Here is a 6,538-nt window from a genome sequence, read left to right as displayed (position 1 = left end):
TGATCAGGACAAATACTAAAGTAGAAATAGTCATTGTGTTTCTACCCACTTCAAGAAAGTGTGCTAAGTTCTCAATACTGGATCTTGTAATGCTGGTGGACTAAATGGAGAAGTGATATGAATAGAAATAAGGAAGGTGAGACAGGTAGGTCAGAATGTGAGGTAACAAAAACAAGGTATTTAGAAGCTGAAGAATTGAGAGAGATTTGGGACCTGAGTTGGAAAAGAAGTTTTCAAACCAAATTGGGTAATGTGGTATGTGTAATCCTCACTTCAGTCCTTAGAAGATCTCTACTGACTGGTCTGCCTCTATTTTCTGGAGCACGGTTCACATCCATCTAGCTGTTTCTCATTGCTGCTCCTTTCCCCTGGCTCCCACACTGTGCCCAGCCGTTCAGGCTATTCCATTCTTTTTGTTGTTGTTGTTCTTTAAGAAGGTGCTGCAGGCGAAATACAAAATGATGTATTCCTTGGTTCTCTTTCAAAAGTGAAAATAGTTTGTTATATAGCCATTAACCCAGTAGCTATCGGACTGCACTTCCTACATACCCGTGCTCTTAGTCGTGACTGGTGACTTTGAGATGCAAGCAGATCTGTAAGAGGGATTTCTTGGAAGACTACTTTCAAGGAGCTGATTCAGCTGAGAGATGGGACTCTTTCTTTCCCCACCTACTTCCTAACAGTTGTCTGGATTTTAGTTGCTATGGCTGGAATTCCTTCAGTTGTATTGGACAATCATGTAACCTTGGCGATAAATGGCACCCAAGCTCTGGCTGGCCCACCTCCAGCTTTTTTTCAGTGGGAGAGAAAAATCAAGTTTATCTTGTTAAAGTTTTAGTTGCTTAAGTTTTACACAATGTGCATCCAAACTTAATCTTGATACTACTAGGTGTTTAATATGATGTAGACTTATTATTTTGTTGGGTTTAGTGAATATATTTATATTTTACATTTCTCATATTTTATAAATTGATTCACCAACCATTATACCTAAATTGTATACATGCAAAATTATGATTATAAACATGCTTTTTCCTTTAGATTTTGAATTTTTATACATTCTTATTTTCTTTCCATTCTTGTTTTTTTTTTTTTTTTTTCCATATTTGTAGAGCCTGGGCCATGTTCTTTCTTATAACCTCATCCATATCCATCTCTGCAGGCCAAAACAGACTGAGAGCTGTTTGGGAAGAACCAAAGAAGAATGAATACCGGGATATGAATGAAGGGTGGGGGCGCTTGATATTCATCGTGAATGTTATTCAGTAGGATCACATTCCCCTGCCCTTCTGTGTGCCCATAACCCCCAGGTTTGCCATGACCATGGAAGATACTTCAGCCAGTGGAATTTGAGTAGAGGTGATATGCCACTTCCAAATGGAAGTGGTATTTTCTGTCCCACTAGCTGGAATGGAGATATAATGACAGAAGCTGGAGCAGCCATGTTAGACCAGAGGTAAGTAGCACAGGTGGAAGATGTGACAAGAAAGAAGTGGGCCCTCATCTCTGTGGAGAGACCTGCACTAACATTATATGAAAGAGAATTGAAATGGTATTGTATTTAAGACAATATTAATAAGGTTTTGATTACAGTCGTTGAACTTGTAACCTAACATTCATAATAAAATAACTGATATTTGTCTTGTCTTGACATTAGGGTCTGAATGAGACAATATATACTGATGTATAATTACAAGTGGGTCAAGTGACAGCCCTGCCCTCTGGAAGCTGTGCTCTAGTGTGGGATTCAGAAACTGAAGCAAGAACCAAGGCACATGGCAAGAGAGCTTCAAGATCCTGTAGGAACCCTGGGGAGGGAAACCTCAATCAGTCCTGATCTCAGGAGGTTGCTTGAAGCAGGAACAATCCTCTATCAGTCTCCTCATAAATAGGCTATGTTGCCAAGTTTCATGGAAAATGATTTATTTCAAATTCCTTCCAGAGTTTCCCCTTTTGATCCAGTGCTTAAGATATGCGTTTGAGACCTGGTTTGGGAAGATTGCAGATGCACCAGGGCAACTAAACCAGTGGACCACAGCTACTGAGCCTGAGTGGTCTAGAGCCTGTGATCTACATCAAGAGAAGCACAGGATTGAAAAGCCAGTGCACTGCAATTACAGAGGAGCCCCAGCTCGCTGAAAATAGAGAAGTCCTGAGCAGCAATGAAGATGTACTGCTGCTGCTAATTCACTTCAGTTGTGTCCGACTCTGTGCAACCACATAGACGGCCACCCACCTGGCACCCCTGTCCCTTGGATTCTCAGGCAAGAACAGTGGATTGGGTTGCCATTTCCTTCTCCAATGAATGAAAGTGAAAAGTGAAAGTGAAGTCGCTCAGTCCTGTCTGACCCTCAGCAACTCCATGAACTGCAGCCTTCCAGACTCCTCTGTTCATGGGATTTTCCAGGCAAGAGTACTGGAATGGTGTCACTGCCTTCACAATGAAGACCTAGTGCTGCCAATATATATATATACACACACATATACATATCTCCCAGAGAAATCAATGAGGCCTCAAGGGAAGCAGGACATGGAAAAGGATGAAACCAGTCTGAGTCTGATATCATGCAAGTCATGGAGAAGGATGCTACAGCCTGTTTTCACAGGGAAATTGGGTTATAAGCTGTGCCTCAAACGTGCCCCAAACCAAGGTTGGGAGCTGGGGTTTTACTCTCCCACTAGCGCCTCCCTCTCGCCCTTCAACTAACACCCAGCTGGTGTCTCCAAGCCATTGTATTAGATCCTCCAAAGACAAATCAAAGGAGACACTAGAAGCAAAAGACACCAAAGCTCAGGAAAATGCAATCTCAGAAAATGCAACCTCAGATAATGTCTAGATTTCTGCACCCAGTCTGCCGTCTCCAGTATCATATCTGAAATCCTGTGATTCTAAAGAACTCCATGAGTCTCTACATGTAAGCATTTTTTTTTTTCAATTCAGGTTTTAATTTGTACAAGAGTGTAGTTGACTTACAGAATTGTATTAATATTAGTTGTTTGGGAAATTAATTCCCTTATATATACACATGTACCTATTGTTTCTTAGATTATTTTCCCCTACAGGATATTACAGACAATTGAGCAGAGTTCCTGTGCTGTACAGTAGGTCTTTGTTATCTATTAAAGAAAGTAGTATACATATATTAATCTCAAACTCTCCAATTATCCCTCTTTCACCTTTCTATTTTGGTAAGTATAATTTTTGTTTTTATGAAGAGAAGGGTATATACACTTTTTGGATGAGGGTCTGTGCTTGTGAGAGTGGAGTGGCCAGGGAAAGCAAGCCTGAGAGAGACTCATTTGAGATGATGGTATCACTAAGACAGAAACTTCAAAATGGACTTCCTATGAACTTCTTACTGCACAACTATTTTGAACATAACAAATATAAGAAAGAAGAGTGTCATGAACCCTATATTTCACCATTCAGCATTAGTAACTACAAAACTAAACTCTTAGTCCAACAGATTGTCATAGACTAGAGACTAAGCATCATCAAGGTGGTGGCCAGTTGAGTTCCCAGCAGAGACAGTCTTGACTAGCATCAGTCTTTCTCATCTTGCTGTGTTCTCACATGTGGTGGTTGAAGGGAAGGAAGAAGAGGAAGAATAAAAGAGAAAAAGAGGGAGAAGTTAATCCATCATGATGGAGCACCATCAAAACCCCATGTCAACCTGGGTACCTCCCAAAGGCACTAATTCCTAATATCATTATACTGGGAGTCAAGGGTGGACACAATTCACTCCATAGCAGCTATGCATAGCAAAGCAGCTATCTGTTTTTACATCAAGACAGACCATCATTTCATTCTTTCTTTTACTCCTTATTCATTTTTCCTGAAGTATTTTAGAGACAAGATGAACATTTCACAAAATACACATAATGAGTATTCGTGGTAGAATGATAGGATATGAAAAAAATGCTCTTTTGTTCCTTCCAAAATGCACATTTTATATCCAGTCCATGTGCAAATTTCCCTGATTCTCAAAAAGTAGATGTCTTTTCACAGTTCATTAAAAGCATGTACTCATATGTTGCTCTTGGTTTTTCTCCTTTAGGACTGAATAGGTGTTCCTCTCCCAATTTTAATGTCATTCATTTGTTCAGAAATTAGGAGGAAGAAGGGGGGTTTGCCCTACAGAATTTGCACTATTGGTTTTAGAGCAGGAGTCCACAATATCAGCACAGTGGGTCAGGACCAGTACCAGTCCTTGGTCTATTAGGAACCAGACCTCCACAGCAGAAGGTGAGCTGCAGTCCAGTGAGTGAGGCTTCATCTGTATTATAGCTGCTCCCCATCACACTCTAATCACCCCCAGAAGGGACAGTCTAGCTTGTTTTCCTGGAATTGTTTGTAGTTACATAACCTATGCTTAATAGAAACAAAAATAGTATAAATATTGATGATTATTTTCCTTTCTCAGTACTCACAATGGTGAGTTGGTGCTCTAGCAGCCTATCACAGGGACAAACTAGATGTTGCCTATTAACATTTGGACACATTCGGCTAGCTTAAAATTAAAAATTAAAAAACTAAGGCCATGGGATCCAGCCCCATCCTTTATGGAAAATAGAAGGACAAAATTTGGAAGCAGTGAGAGATTTCTTCATCTTAGACTCTAAAACCACTGTGGATGGTACATGCAGCCATGAAATCAGAAGACATTTACTTTTCGGCATGAAAGCTATGACAAACATAAACAGTGTGTTGAGAAGCAGAAACATCATTCTGCCCAAAAAACTGGTAGGTGTTTGGCCTTTTCATTTGGATTCCTAAAATTTCTCTAGAGTCCCCATTAGCCTTTGAAGTCCCTCAGCTTTCCGGTCCTTCACGATTCCCAAGATTATTTTATGCATTTCTTTATTCAGTTCTGAAATCAGCCATCTCTTTAAGATCGTCTGATTGGAAATGTATTTAAAAGCTTGAAGTTAGAACTCAGAATAGTCACTGTTATCAAGTTGTCACTGCTTCTATGCTTTACAGTGGTCAGAGAAGGAAGTACACATCTTCCTTAAAAATTAAAATAAAAAGAAATATAATTAGTTGGTACAATCTTTTGCTTTCAGTTCAAGATTTAAGACAGCAGGGTTTGAAATAAACTTCTATATATTATATGTGAACCTCTTTTTTCTAGAGAGTGAAAACTTATTTCAGAACATTAGTTTTAATTATTTTCTTGCTTTTACCTGTTAACATACATATGATTCCATCACAATAAGAGAAACAATATGAGTAACAATAAGTTGTAGAATTATTCCTAGCTGCAGCTGTGATGGCAGTGCAGATGCATGGCAACTGTATTGGCAGTACAGAAGCGTGGTGGAGAGGGACTACCCCACGTCCAAATCAGGGGCAGCACCTAAGAGGTGCTACCCTACGTCCAAGGTAAGAAGCAGCGTCTGCGCTTTGCTGTAGCAGCCATGAAGAGATACATCACGTCCAAGGTAAGAGAAACCCGAGTAAGATGGTAAGCACTGAGAGAGGGCATCACAGGGAAGACAGACTGAAACCACAATCACAGACAACTAGCAAATCTGTCACACGGATCACAGCCTTGTCTAACTCAATGAAACTAAGCCATGCTATGTGGGGTCACCCAAGATGAAGGGGTCATTGTGGAGAAGTCTGACAGAATGTGGTCCAGTGGAGAAGGGAAAGGAAAACACTTCAGTATTCTTGCCTTGAGAACCCCATGAACACTATGATAAGGCAAAAGGATAGGACACTGAAAGATGAACTCCCCAGGTCGGTAGGTGCCTAATATGCTACTGGAGATCAGTGGGGAAATCACTCCAGAAAGAATGAAGGGATGGGCCAAAGCAAAGACAACACCCAGTTGTGGGTGGGACTAGTGATAGAAGCAAGATTAGATGCCATAGAGAGCAATATTGCATAGGAACCTGGATTGTTAGGTCCATGAATTGAGGCAAATTGGAAGTGGTCAAACAGGAGATGACAAGAGTGAACATAGCCATTCTAGGAATCAGCAAACTAAGATGGACTGGAATGGGTGAATTTAACAGAGATGACCGTCATATCTACTACTGTGGGCAGGAATCCCTTAGAAGAAATGAAGTAGACATCATAGTCAACAAGAGTCTGAAATGCAGTACTTGGATGCAATCTCAAAAACGACAGTATGATCTCTGTTCATTTCCAAGGCAAGCCATTCAATATCACGGTTATCCATGTCTTTGTCCCGATCAGTAACACTGAAAAAGCTGACATTGAACAGTTCTATGAAGACCTACAAGACCTTCCATAACTAACACCCAAAAAGAGATGTTCTTTTCATTATAGAGACTGGAATGCAATAATAGGAGTCAAGAAACACCAGGAGTAACACGCAAATTTGGCCTTGGAGTACAGAATGAAGCAGGGCAAAGGCTCATACAGTTCTGTCAAGAGAATGCACTGGTCATGGCAAACACCCTCTTCCAACAACAGAAGAGAAGACTCTACACATGGACATCACCAGATGGTCGACAGCAAAATCAAATTGATTATATTCTTTGCAGCCAAAGATAGAGAAGCTCT

The sequence above is a fragment of the Capra hircus genome, chromosome 29, assembly GCF_001704415.2.
Source record: "Capra hircus breed San Clemente chromosome 29, ASM170441v1, whole genome shotgun sequence".
In the NCBI taxonomy this organism is placed as follows: Eukaryota; Metazoa; Chordata; class Mammalia; order Artiodactyla; family Bovidae; genus Capra; species Capra hircus.
Note: the sequence above shows the minus strand (reverse complement) of the source record.